The sequence below is a fragment of the Pogona vitticeps genome, chromosome 5 (assembly GCF_051106095.1).
Source record: "Pogona vitticeps strain Pit_001003342236 chromosome 5, PviZW2.1, whole genome shotgun sequence".
Lineage (NCBI taxonomy): Eukaryota > Metazoa > Chordata > Lepidosauria > Squamata > Agamidae > Pogona > Pogona vitticeps.
The window spans coordinates 132,695,529-132,709,417 of NC_135787.1; positions in this window are offsets into that span (position 1 = coordinate 132,695,529).

Sequence of the window (13,889 nt, forward strand, 5' to 3'; positions counted from 1 at the left end):
ACTTTTTCTCACGCGTCCTTTCCACCCCCAGGTTTAGCCCCCAACGACCCCTTCGAACTGAAGGGAGCTTGCTAGCCGCCGCTAACGGAAGAGAAGCGGATTCAGACCCTCGGTGGCCCACGAAGCCGGGTGGATGGCCTCGGGGTCAGTTAGGCTTGGCCCTCGCCTGGCCTACCTCGCGGGGAGCTTGTGAGGGTGAAGTGGGCAGAAGGAGAGCCCTGACCTCTCTCAGGAGGAGAGGTGGAATAGAAATAGAGGCCGTCCATAAACAAGTCGGGTTGGTTTCAGTGAAACCTTTTTAGTTGGGGCTGAAACTAACCCAGAGGTAGCCACAGATGGTGGGGCAACCAAGAGCTTAGCAGGTGGAGCGCCTTTACCCCAGAATTTTGTGATGATGTGCCCTTCAGCTGGGATCCTAGGCTGCCTATGGCTGGTGCCGGAAATAGGTTCCACCTCAGTTAACTGGCAGAGTGAGACAGCCACCCCAGGCTACTGATTTTGGGAGGGCCAAGAGGGCACCAAATTATGAGCTATTTAATTGGTTGTTATTGCATTTTTACTGCTGAAAAACGAGAGATCCGTTTCAGGGATTTTCTGATTCATGTGCTTAAATGACTTGGCTGACTTTGGATACAAGGCACCTTGATGCAGGTGAGTGGGGAGTGCCGCTTCTTCGCCTCAGGCAGCAACATGTCCTAAGCCACTCCCCCCCCCCCCCCCACGTATACCTTATAAATGAATCATATGCTGGAAATGAAATTAAGACTGAAATCCTGAGCAGGCTTGCTGAAAAGTGAACTCCCAGAAAAACCTTGCATTTGCTTTAGAGAAAATGTGCCTAGGGTGAGTATTCATGAGACATTTCCAAAGAAGTAGCTGTGGTAGTAGCCATAGTCTGTGTCAGCATGCTGGCAACAGTAAAGGAAAAAAAGAGAATATACAGTATATGAAGAATATGTAAGCAAAATATTGTAGTACTTTAAAGATTAACAGAATTATTTCAATGTAAGCTTTTGTCCCTTATAGCACAGGTCCCCAACCCCCAGTCTGTGACTCAGTACCGGATTGTGGCCTTGTCAGGACCTGGCCATGGAGACAGATCTCCTGTCTCTCCCCCCCCCCCCAAAGCACACCCCCATGCACTCCCACCTGCACACACGGCCCACCCACCTGCATGTATGGGTGTCCCGCCCATCCCCACACATGGCCCGCCCACCTGTCCATCTGTATGAGCGCGGCCCGCTCACCCGCGAGTAACCCCCTCCCATCCATGCATACAGGGGAGTACGCCCCCCTGCCCACCCATGAGTGCGCCTCACCCATGTCCACAAAATCTCAAATTAAAATATAGCAATAGTCTTTAAGATGACACCACGATTTGCTTTTCTTTATATTTATTCACTGGGATTAAGCCCAGAGGCTATTTAGTACCAGAGTATTCTTTGAAGCTACCCCTTAAGACTCTGGCCTTTAGCAGTGTCTTTTCATAACATCACATCAGTTATAACAACAACAACAACAACAACAGCAGCAGCAGCAGCAGCAGCAGCAGCAGCAGCAAAACAACAACCTTAGAACTGCAGAGCTGGAAGGGACCCTATGGATCATCAAGTCCAGCCCCTGTCAAGGAGGCAAAGTAGGGAACTGAACTCCCAATTTATGGCTTTGCAGCCAGAGACCTAAACCACTGAGCTGTGATGCTCACTTCCATGTCATTTACTCCTGCATCATCATCACTACTTTGGTATTGTACAGTATTTATTTATCTATTTATTTTTTGATTTATACCCCGCCTATCTGGACTACCAGTTCACTCTAGGCGGCTAGAGTGTACTTCTCACCTATCTCTTTCTAATCCACATACGTATTGAGGACTGGAATCCTGCTGAGATAAGAATAAATCTGGCCTTCCAGGGTTTGGAAAGTTGCTTGCCATACTTTTTCCTGCTGGCAATGCGGGCACAATATTGTGCAGCAAGACTGAGCCATTTCCTGGCTCTTTTATCGTCAGTACAGAAGAACAATATCCCAAATTGGAGGGTTTTTTTTTTTTTGAAGAATAGAATGTCCTGGCTTTTTAAAATGGCAGTTTAAATGTGCAAATGCTACCTGCAAATCCAATCAGAAATTTCCCTCATATAGAATTACTTGGGGATGGAGGATTGCAAAAGATGAGCATAGGATCAGTACTATCATTACTGGGAGAAGAAAGAAGCAAGAACAGCTTGGATGTGGCTATAGCACCTCCTTGCCAAAATATTTTGAAGGACTGTTTTGGACTTAATGAAATGACGAAGCAAAGGTGTGAGAAGGTACAACAAATTACAGTGGAGAAACATACATACCCTTTCACCTTCTAGTTAAACTAATATTGCCATGCCCGCTCATCGAATGTAGACTGGAAAGCTGTGTTCCTTAGGTATCTGGCTGAGGACTCTGCACTGTGGTTCCTGTGAGAAGAGCCAAGTGGTGTGGCCTTGGGTTGCTGTAAGTCAGAACTGACTTCACTGGACACGGTTATAATTATCCTTACCAGTAGACTAGAAAAATAGGGAACATACTGTCTGTTTCCCTCTAGACATCAATTCTTATATTTCACCTTGGTAAAAGACCAAAGACAATATAAAATAATGCTTCCCTTGCCACCTAGAGTTGATAAGAGAATGGAACAAAGCCTCTCAAAATACATATAAAAATGCTTTAAAATGTCTTTTGAAAAATAACTTTTGATAGTAACTTAGTAACTTAGATGTTACTCATCAGACCTAAAGTAATTATTACTGTCAGTGCTCATTACTGAAAAGTACCTAGTTACAGAAGCTTCAGTAGTTGTTGTTACATGCTGTCAAGTCACCTCTGATTTATGGTGACCCAATGAATGAGCAATCTCCAGAATGTCTTGTCCTCAACAGCCCTGCTTCAACTCTTGTATACTCAAGGTTGTGGTTCATTTAGAGAGTTAATTTATCTCATATTTGGTGTTCCTCTTTTCCTGATGCCTTCATCTTTTCCCCTTACAGTATTGTCTTTTTCAGAGAATCTTGCCTTCCCATGATATGCCCAAAGTACGACAGCCTCAATTGCATCATTTTTACCTCCAGAGATTGTTTTTATTTATTTATTTATTTTATTGGATTTCTACCTCGTCCATCTAAACCAAAGATCTACTCTGGGCGGCATTACAGATTTAAAAACAGTTAAGAGTTGATTTGATCTAGGACTCAATTGTTTGTCTTTCTGGCAGTCCAGCGTATCTGCAGCGTGGTATTTCCTTCAGCATTACATCTCAAACAAATGGATTGTTCTTTTCTGTCAGCTTTCTTTATTTCTGCCAGTAAGAAGGCGTCACCTGCATATTATATAGATTATATAGACGTTTCTTCCACCAATGTTCACTCCTCCTTCCTCTGAATCTAGTGCAGCTTTCTATATGATATGTTGCGGGTACAGATTCAACAGGTAAGGGAATAAAATCTAAGTCACCTTGGAGTCCTTTTTAAGGAGAAAGGCAGGGTTAAAATATTTCAAATAAATAAAATAAAAATGCACTTTTATCTGACACCTTTGACTATAGGAAACAATTCTTTCTCCCCATGTTCTGTCCTAGCTTCTTGTCCACAATACAGGTTATTCATTGGGATAATCAAATGATGAAGCACAGCCATTTCTTTTAGAACAAACCATAGTTTCTCATGATCCACGCAAAGACTTTGCTGTACTGTAGTTTATAAAGTATAGGATGATTTTCTTCTGAAATTCTTTGGTGCACTTCACTAGCTAGTGGATAATTGTAATATGATCTTAGATTGCCTCTTCTTTTTTGGTATCCAGCTTGAATATCAGACATTTCTTGCTTCATACAGTATAAGAAAAAGGTCTTTGTTGCAACACCTTGAACATCACTTTGCTTGCTTGGGAAATTAGAACAATGGTCCTATATTACTGTACTCTTTGGTGTCTCTTTTCTTGGGGACAGGAATATACGTTGAATGTTGCCAGTCTGTGGGCCATTGTTTTGTTTACCATATTTGTTGGCATATTCTTGTTAGGATTTTGACAGCCTGAGTCTCTGTGGCTTGTAAAAGTTCTGTTGGTATCCTATCTACACCTGGGGTTTTGTTTCTTCCCAGTGCTTTCAGATCAGCTTTCAGTTTACTTCTTTATTTGTACATTAATTAGGTCAAAGATCTGGGTGTCACATAGGCTGGAGGAAAATGAATGCTTCAGCATAAAGTCCCCTTTTCAGGTGATAGAAGATCTTCCTTTCATGGCAGAAGAGTACTAAGAACATAAAGTACTTTTTTTTAAGCTGAAGCTAAAGTTTCTGTGATCTTGACATGTAATTTCCAAAGTGCTGCTATACACTGCTGGGGCTATAGATGTATTTCACAGCTACATATTTCAACCCTAGAAAATAAAATAGACTAAATCTGAAAATGTGCAAAGTACAAAACTCTGCAACATAAAAGCCAATACAGACACTAAAAAGGAGTTTATGATCTCAGGCAGACATACTGAAGTGCATGGATGCAAGCAACAGTGTTCTTTGTTCACGATATAGCAATTTATGACAGCAAGATGTAAAATAACCTATAATGTTGGATGTATCTTTTCCTCTAGAGCATCAAGGAAAACCACACCTAAAGCCAAAATACTTGGTTGGATAGTTTTACATCCTGATTAAGTTTACTTTGTCAGTAGTCTTTGGATGGGTGGTAAATAGTCACCTGGAGGAGAATCTGTTAAAACTGCTGGATTTATTTTGAAGTAAATAGGTTGAGGATTCTGGCACTCATTCCCAAATTCTTAAGTTTACAAGTGGGGAAAGTTTGAGGATTTTTTTTTTAAAAAAAACAAGCATTCAGGAATGAACAACCTTAATTGACCTGTAGATTATATTTCTGAATTCATTACCGGTAAAAATGGGCAAGTCGGAGCCGGTCTAATGCCAAACAATGAACAACCATAGTAAAATTGGTTCATTTGTCCTTTGATCCATAAGCAAAGGATGTTCCTGTTTAATGTGCAAAGCCACAGATTGTTGTTGTAGTTTATATACAAAAAGAAGCTATCTCCTTAGAACATAAAAAGGATTTTTCATTGTGCTCAGCTGGTGGAAAGGTTTAGGATTACATTTTGTTTTTGTAGGAAGGATATCGCCAACAGAATATTGGTTATAAGCCAGTTGTACAGCTAGACATCTGCTGAGATAATTCCCTTCCCTCCAACTTTTAAAAGTACCGGTAATTCCCTGTTAAAATAACATTCTTCATGTAAAGTGTATCTTTGACCAATCCACACCTGGTACACCAAATTCTGCAGAAGCTTATAGTGAATAGTAATAATCACATGCAGCCAAATCAGTTCTGACCTAGGGTGACCCTTTTCAGTCTTTTCTGGGTCGTGTGTACTGAGATGTGGTTTGCCATTCTTTTCTTCTGGGAGTGCCCTGGGACTGTGTGGCTTGCCCAGGGCCAGACAGGCTGGCTCTATGCACAAGAGGCACAGTGGGAGGGATTCAAACACCCCACCTCTGGCTTCCCAGCCAGACACCTAAACCACTGAGCTATCCAGCCAACCTATAGTAAATAATTGGTTGGTTAATGTTAATTGGTTAGTGTAAAATTCAGTTTTACCCCATTCTGTTGCTACTCATAACAGCAGTACGAGCCATTAGACGTGACAGCATGGAGCAAACTCCACAGGAAAGGGCAAAAGTCTGCTTTCCAGATACTTGCTATGCTACAGCTCCGAACCAGTGGCATAGCGTTGGTTGCCAGCACCCATGGCAAAGCAAGCATTGAGGGACGTGGACCATGCGGCAGTTCTGTGACACAACGCGTGGGTGGGGCACGTAGGTGGAGTGCATGGGCAGGGTGGGAGAAGCTGTCTGGGTGGTGTCATGAAGTGGCTGTGGAGTCACTCAAGGTCTGAGTTGGTGGCGCCCCTGGCGGCTTGGACTCAGACTGCTGGGAGGGCAAAGATGAGCTTGAGGAGTGGCTGCAGGAGCGTGCCAGGCAGGGTGGCCTGCACACTCCTGAGAATTTTGCACCCAGGGTGACTGTCCCTGTAGCCCCCACCCCACCCCCCAGTTATGCCGGTGCTCTCAGCATTCATCAAGACTGGTTATGGCGGCTTCGGCCAGCAAGGGAGCTGGAGTCCATCTTGCCCACTCTTGCATTCAGTGTGTCAACATGCATGTAGAATGAAGCTGCTCTCTCTCTCCCCCCCTCCTATCAGCATGAGTGGTAAAAAGCATGACTGCCCCTCTTTTAATTCTTTTAGCCTCAGTGATGGAGTCCAAAAAAGAAACAGCAGGGTAAAGGGAAAACAGAAAGCCCTCACTAATTCTGAGGTTGTTATTCCAAAACTTTTAAATTCCATTTATTTTGTTTTTCTTCATAGTCTAAAGGCGGAGGGAGCACACTTTCACAGCACATAGTGAAGGAACCTCTTCTAAGAGTGATAATAGGAATGTAACATAAATATCTCACAATTTTGTATTACGTTGACCAACAATCTTATGAAAAGAGATAAAAAGTACCTATTCAGCACCACAGAGGATTCACTGGGTGTGGCAAGGCAAGGCGGGACAGGCAATGCAAACCAAAACTCCACATCATGCACTCCTAATAGATGTGATTTCACAATTCCAATTTGCATTTATAAAGTCTCAAGTGTTCAGGGTGGCCAGATCTGATGTGTGAATATTATTTACCACACAGAGGAATGTGAAAAATGAGTTTGGTGTGAGCTATGGTTTTACAATATGCACAGTGACACAAAAAGAGCACAATCTGGGTACAGATTCCAAAAAGAATGTAATTTCCCCATTTCTCAGTTTGCTCCCAATGTGACGTATAAAATGCAAGGAAGTGATAATTTCATTTTCAAGTACAGAAACAACCTAAGGGCAGATTTATACTGTGCAGTAGCAGCTGTGTTTGCTACAATTACACAACTGTTTCCTTCAGGGCAGTTGTAAAGTATCAGGTTAGATGTTTATCTTAAAGCACATAGTAAATGTGATGAAGTGTATTTTTCTAATTAGAGATGGGTTATGTAGTCATGTCTTAACCATAGAGGAATCCATTTTGAGTCTGACACAGGCTAAGTTCTGGAAAATTACTAGTAGTTATTTTCAGCTTTATTCGCTAATCTTATCGCTGCAGCTGGAGAGAAAAACACGGCAGAGTCAAAATATCTCTAACCTGAATGATAAACAATTCTTTGGTGTTGGTGGGAAAGTAGGGCGTACCCTATGCTAATTCTTGCCTTCGTGATTGGTTGAATATGTCAGGAGGGGGCAGGTTGGAGAAATTTACAAGAGGTTGGAAAAAGTAACTCAGAGAAGGGTGAAGAGAGTTTTTGGGTATCTGAAAACATGGCGTTGCATTTCTTTGATCCAAGCGAAGGAACCTAATTCAACAATATGGACTGCGTAAGAATATCGTTTGTTTACCTTAATTTATAGTTTAGATTTTGTTTTGTTTAATAGTTAATTTTTATAGAAGGTGCTGAACCGTTATGCTGTTGCTTAGAAATGAAACTGTAGAGAAATGTTTTCTTTGTTCACTTAAATAAACTCATGTTGTTTAATAATTGGCCTTTCTAGTCCTTTGAACAGAACAGTTTCCCTATAGATAATGAATTTGGCTTACGTTACCAAAATTGAGTCATTAAACAGTAAAGATGCGGTATTAAGTGGTTGCTTTTTAGTTAAATCGAAACAGCCTTAAATGCAGGTTGCCAAGAGTTCATGTCCCGGGAACTGTGTTGACTCAAGCAGTTAACTTCAAACGGGAGTGAAGGGAGCCTGGATTTTCCTGTTTCGTGGTTTTTGATCTCATTTATGGGACCAATAACTCACATGGTGGCAGCGGTGGGATGATCCACGGGCCTGATTTGCAACCTGATTTCAGTAGTGTTACACCCGGGCTTTCTCTTTACACACAGTTTGCTTTGGATTTATCCAGATGCTGTGGTAAATTGAAGCTGAGGGTCAGGCACGGACTGCTTTCAGTTTGAAACAAGGCAGCAACACAGCGTGGGTTGTCCTGCTAACTGTTTAAATTTTTTTTTTCCTCTGCTCTATTTCTTTTCAACTGAAGCCCTGGCTGAAAAGGGTCAGTTGTGGGGGCGGATTCTGTTAAAGGACTAAGTGTAAAGTAAGCTTTTTCGTTGCTAGGCACAGCTAAGGCACAGCACCTTATCAGGGTTTTCAGGGCAGTTTTATGGCTGGCGGTAATTGATTGCCGAAACAGTGGGAGGTTAACTTCAAACGGGAGTGAAGGGAGCCTGGATTTTCCTGTTTCGTGGTTTTTGATCTCATTTATGGGACCAATAACTCACAGTAAACAGGCCTCAGAGACTGGCAGCCAGTTACATACAGGGAATACAGGTGTAACAAAATGGCTGCTAGTATGAACTGACAATTATCTCTAAACCTGGGGATGTTACTTGATGTCTACACTTAGCAAAACGGAAAACTGACACTTAACATCCATACCATGACCCTATTTGAAATCTTGCCTTAGCTGTGAACTTATTCCTTCTTTCAACTGACATGAAAGAAGAAAGATGCTTGTAGGAATTTCTGCCTCATATTTCAAAACAAATTTACAGACTCTGATGCTAGTTTTACTTATGTTAGGTGGGTAGTGTTACAAACAGCTATGATGTCACCTGTCCTTCAAGGTTTAGGCTGGAGTGTTAACATCCAATGGTGGTCGGAAGGCGGGACATCAGGGGGAGGAGCTGGGATATATAGGGGTGTGAATGTGTGTGAGGGGGCAGATCAGGATCTGTGAGTGTTGAGATGAGATAGTGATCAGATTGTGTGGAGATATGAGTCTGTGTGAGCTAGAGCCTTTCTTTATGTGATTACCTGATTTATTTGTTATACCAATCTTAATGTACCAATCAATAAACTTTAGTTATTTTGTTTGAAATCCATTCCGGCCTGAAGATACTTATTGCAGGGGATGGATGGTGGCAGACTACCAGAAGAGTAACAGTGGAGTGACGTAGCGACCTTCCTTGGTGAGGTAGAAGGAGGCCGTTACAAAATTTTGGTGCCAGCTTGTGGGATACGAAGAGATCCAGTGAAGCCTTGGCTGAATCGCGCCCAGAGCAAGGGTATTTTAGTCAGGGACGTCCGAGTGGACGCGTGGGTGACCTTCTAGGACTTGTCTCAAGGGGAGAAAGTCTAGTAGAGGGGCGCTGAAACTCAAACTGGGGACTAAGATAGGGAAGCTCTGAGGTGACCATCTTTGTGGGAAGAGTGACCCAAAAGGCAGAGGCTGTGGTGGGGCTGGCCTGTCCTGAGTTTAGTGGAACTCTGAGGGGATAGAGCGGAAGCCAAAAGACAGCAACGCTGAGGGAACTCTCCATTTAGACAGCAGAGCCTGAGGAGAGGCAGAGCTGTGTGAATTAAGATTGGTACCAGAGACAGAGTAAAGAGAATATACTCTGTTTAGTAAGAGGCCTAGCGAAAGGGGCAGGAGCCCAGTTACTGTTTCTATTTGTCAGTGCTGGAAAGGACAGCGACAGTATATCTCACAGACTCAAAGTAGAGAAGAAAAAAAAATAGTGTTCTTTTAAACTGAGGCTTGAAAGTAGAAAACAACCTTTTAGGTGAAAGATTATGCCCTTGACAAGGAGAAAAATGACTGAACAAAGCCAGTTTGAGGAGGCAGTTGTCTCTGAGGAACAGTTTAGTGAGGAGGATGGAAGAATTCTCTCAGTTCAGGAGAAAGGGGCTTCAAGTGAAGAATTAGGAGACCTCAGAAGAATTGAGTTAGCGCAGGCTCATGAATTGAGAGTGAGGGAAATTGAGGCACAGATAGAAAGGGAAAGAATAGAAAAAGAGGCACAAATGGAGAAGGAAAGACTAGGAATAGAAAGAGAGAAAATGGAAATGGAAGAGAGATTGCAGAGAGAGAAAATGGCGTTTGAGCTACGCAGACTTGAGTTGATGAATCAAAATAATACAATATGAATTCAAGTACTGTTGAGGGTCAATTGTCAAAAGCTGACCTAAAGAAATTTCCAGTCTGTAAGAAGGGAGATTGTCCCAAAATTTTCTTTTCCCTTTATGAGAGAACGTGTACAGATTTTTCTATAAAAGAGTCAGAAAAAATGACAATTTTGAGATCATTAATTAGTGGAAGCCTGGCTGAGGTGTACGCTGAAATGCCTATTGAGTTAATAAAGGATTATTCTGAGTATAAAAAGCTTGTATTTGCCCGTCATGGCATCAATGCTGAACAGCTTAGGCAAAGATTCAGATCACTCACCAAAAAACCAGATGAAACATTCACACAGTTAGGAGCAAATTTAGCTAGATATTTGGATAAATGGTTGGCACAGGAGGGAGTGCAGACATTTCAAGAATTGAAAGATATTATAGGGCTAGAGCAGTTTTATTCTCTTCTACAGGGGGAATTAAAATTTCAAGTCAAGGAAAGGCAGCCTAAAAACTTGAAAGAAGCCACAGAGATTGCAGATTTTATAACACAGATCAGAAAACCAATATATTCTGAGGGGAAAAATGTGAGGAAGACAGGGGAAAATTATAATAGATTCTCTCAGGGACACGTTAGGAGCCAGCAGGGTGGAGGTAGCCATTTTGGAGGGAAGCCCTCAGAGCAGAAACAACAGAGAACTCAAAATTTGGAGGGAAAGGGAAAATTTGATGAGAAATACGCTTGGAACAGCAAAAAATGTTATTACTGCCAAGAAAAAGGACATTTGGTCTCAAATTGTGAAAAACTAAAACACAGGAAGGAAAATTTACCTCAGAATATGAGTGTAAACAAGCCAAAAGCTGTTTATTGTGTTCAGAAGGAACAGAGAACTCCCCCGCTGGAAGGGACCGTTGCCATAGCAACACCAGCACAACTTGATACAACAGCTGAGTGCTGTGATGAAAGTATCCCTCTGGCTGAAATAAAACACTGTCTTCTGGTTAGAACAAATTCTCAACTTTTTGAGGCAGCTGGAGATATTATTGGGATTTTTGATCACAACTATTTAGCTCTAAGGGACACTTGCTCACAGGTGACCTTGTGTCATCCTGATATCATACCCCAGGAGTATATATTACCTCAGGAGAGTCTGACAATCAAAGGAATAGGGGAAGAGTTAATCGTTTTGCCAGTAGCTGAAGTTTTTGTGCGTTATAAAGGATGGCAGGGAAATTGGAGAGTGGGGATTTCTTCGCAACTGCCAGCCGCTGTTCTTGTGGGAACAGACTTGGCTGAACATGTTAAGAGGGTGTTAGTTCTTACACGTTCACAAGACCAAACAGAGACAGCTAAAGAAGTTACTGATGTTCAGGAGGTGAGAGAAAATGAGGGTAGACAAGAAGCAGAGGCAGTTACACTTGAGTTACCTAAAAGCAGTATATTTTCACAAGAACAAAAAGAAGATCTTACTTTAAAAAGTTGTTTTGAGAAAGTGACAGGAGTGCAGTTAACCCCTGAAACTCCAGAGAGGTTCCATATCAAGCAGGGAATATTATACAGAGAGACACTGACGAATATCTCAAAAGGGGGAGATGGGATTCGAAGTCAGATAGTGGTGCCTGTAAAATATCGCCAGATGATCTTAGAAAGGGGGCACTCTGACATATTTGCTGCACACTTAGGAGTAAACAAGACCAAGCAAAGGATCACACAAAACTTTTATTGGCCTGAGATAGGGAAGCAAATTAAAAATTTCTGCCAAAGATGCGATGTTTGCCAGAGACAGGGTAACAAGCGTGACAGAACCAAAGCCAAGTTATGCCCATTACCCGTGATCTCTACTCCATTTAAATGCATAGGTGTGGACATTGTAGGGCCATTGCCTAAGGTCACAAAGAGGGGAAACAGATTTATTCTCACTATTGTGGACCATGCCACTAGATGTGTGTGTGTGTTTAGTCGTTTAGTCGTGTCCGACTCTTCGTGACCCCATGGACCAGAGCACGCCAGGCCCTCCTGTCTTCTACTGCCTCCCGGAGTTGTGTCAGGTTCATGTTGGTTGCTTCGCAGACACTGTCCAGCCATCTCATCCTCGGTCGTCCCCTTCTCCTCTTGCCATCACACTTTCCCAACATCAGGGTCTTTTCCAGGGAGTCTTTTCTTCTCATTAGATGGCCAAAGTACTGGAGCCTCAGCTTCAGGATCTGTCCTTCCAGTGAGCACTCAGGGTTGATTTCCTTTAGAACTGATAGGTTTGTTCTCCTTGCAGTCCAGGGGATTCTCAAGAGCCTCCTCCAGCACCACAATTCAAAGGCATCAATTCTTCGGCGGTCTGCTTTCTTTATGGTCCAGCTCTCACTTCCATACATCACGACAGGAAAAACCATAGCTTTGACTATTCGGACTTTTGTTGGCAAGGTGATGTCTCTGCTTTTCAAGATGCTGTCCAGATTTGTCATCGCTTTCCTCCCAAGAAGAAGGCGCCTTTTAATTTCAGGGCTGCTGTCTCCATCTGCAGTGATCATGGAGCCCAGGAAGATAAAATTTGACACTGCCTCCATATCTTCCCCTTCTATTTCCCAGGAGGTGATGGGACCAGTGGCCATGATCTTAGTTTTTTTGATGTTGAGTTTCAGACCGTTTTTTGCACTCTCCTCTTTCACTCTCATTACAAGGTTCTTTAATTCCTCCTCACTTTCTGCCATCAGAGTGGTATCATCTGCATATCGGAGGTTGTTGATATTTCTTCCGGCAATCTTAATTCCAGCTTGGGTTTCTTCCAGTCCAGCCTTCCGCATGATGTATTCTGCATAGAAGTTAAATAAGCTGGGGGACAATATACAGCCTTGCCGTACTCCTTTCCCAATTTTGAACCACTCAGTTGTTCCATGACCAGTTCTAACTGTTGCCTCCTGTCCCACATATAGGTTTCTCAGGAGACAGATAAGGTGGTCAGGCACTCCCATTTCTTTAAGAACTTGCCATAGTTTGCTGTGGTCCACACAGTCAAAGGCTTTCGCATAGTCAATGAAGCAGAAGTAGATATTTTTCTGGAACTCTCTGGCTTTCTCCATAATCCAGCGCAAGTTAGCAATTTGGTCTCGAGTTCCTCTGCCTCTTCGGAATCCAGCTTGTACTTCTGGGAGTTCTCGATCCACATACTGCTGAAGCCTACCTTGGAGGATTTTGAGCATAACCTTGCTAGCATGCGAAATGAGTGCAATTGTACGGTAGTTGGAGCATTCTTTGGCACTGCCTTTCTTTGGGATTGGGATGTAGACTGATCTTTTCCAATCCTCTGGCCACTGTTGAGTTTTCCAAACTTGCTGGCATATTGAATGTAGCACCTTCACAGCATCATCTTTCAAGATTTTAAATAGTTCAACTGGAATGCCATCACCTCCACTGGCCTTGTTGTTAGCCAGGCTTTCTAAGGCCCACTTGACTTCGCTCTCCAGGATGTCTGGCTCAAGGTCAGCAACTACATTGTCTGGGTTGTCCGGGATATCCAACTCTTTCTGATATAATTCCTCTGTGTATTCTTGCCACCTCTTCTTGACGTCTTCTGCTTCTGTTAGGTCCCTCCCATTTTTGTCTTTTATCATGTTCATCTTTGCGCAAAATGTTCCTCTAATATGTCCAATTTTCCTGAACAGATCTCTGGTCTTTCCTTTTCTGTTATCTTCCTCTATTTCTTCGCATTGTTCATTTAAGAAGGCCACTAGATATCCTGAGGCTATTCCCTTAAGTAACATAGAGACCAACACTGTAGCTTATGCCTTAGTAAGTTATATGTCTCGGATGGGCTTTGCTTCAGAAATAATAACAGATTTAGGAGCATCTTTTACTTCTAAGTTCATGAAACGATTATGGCAAATCTGTGGGATTAAACATTTAGAAACTACCGCCTATCATCCTCAG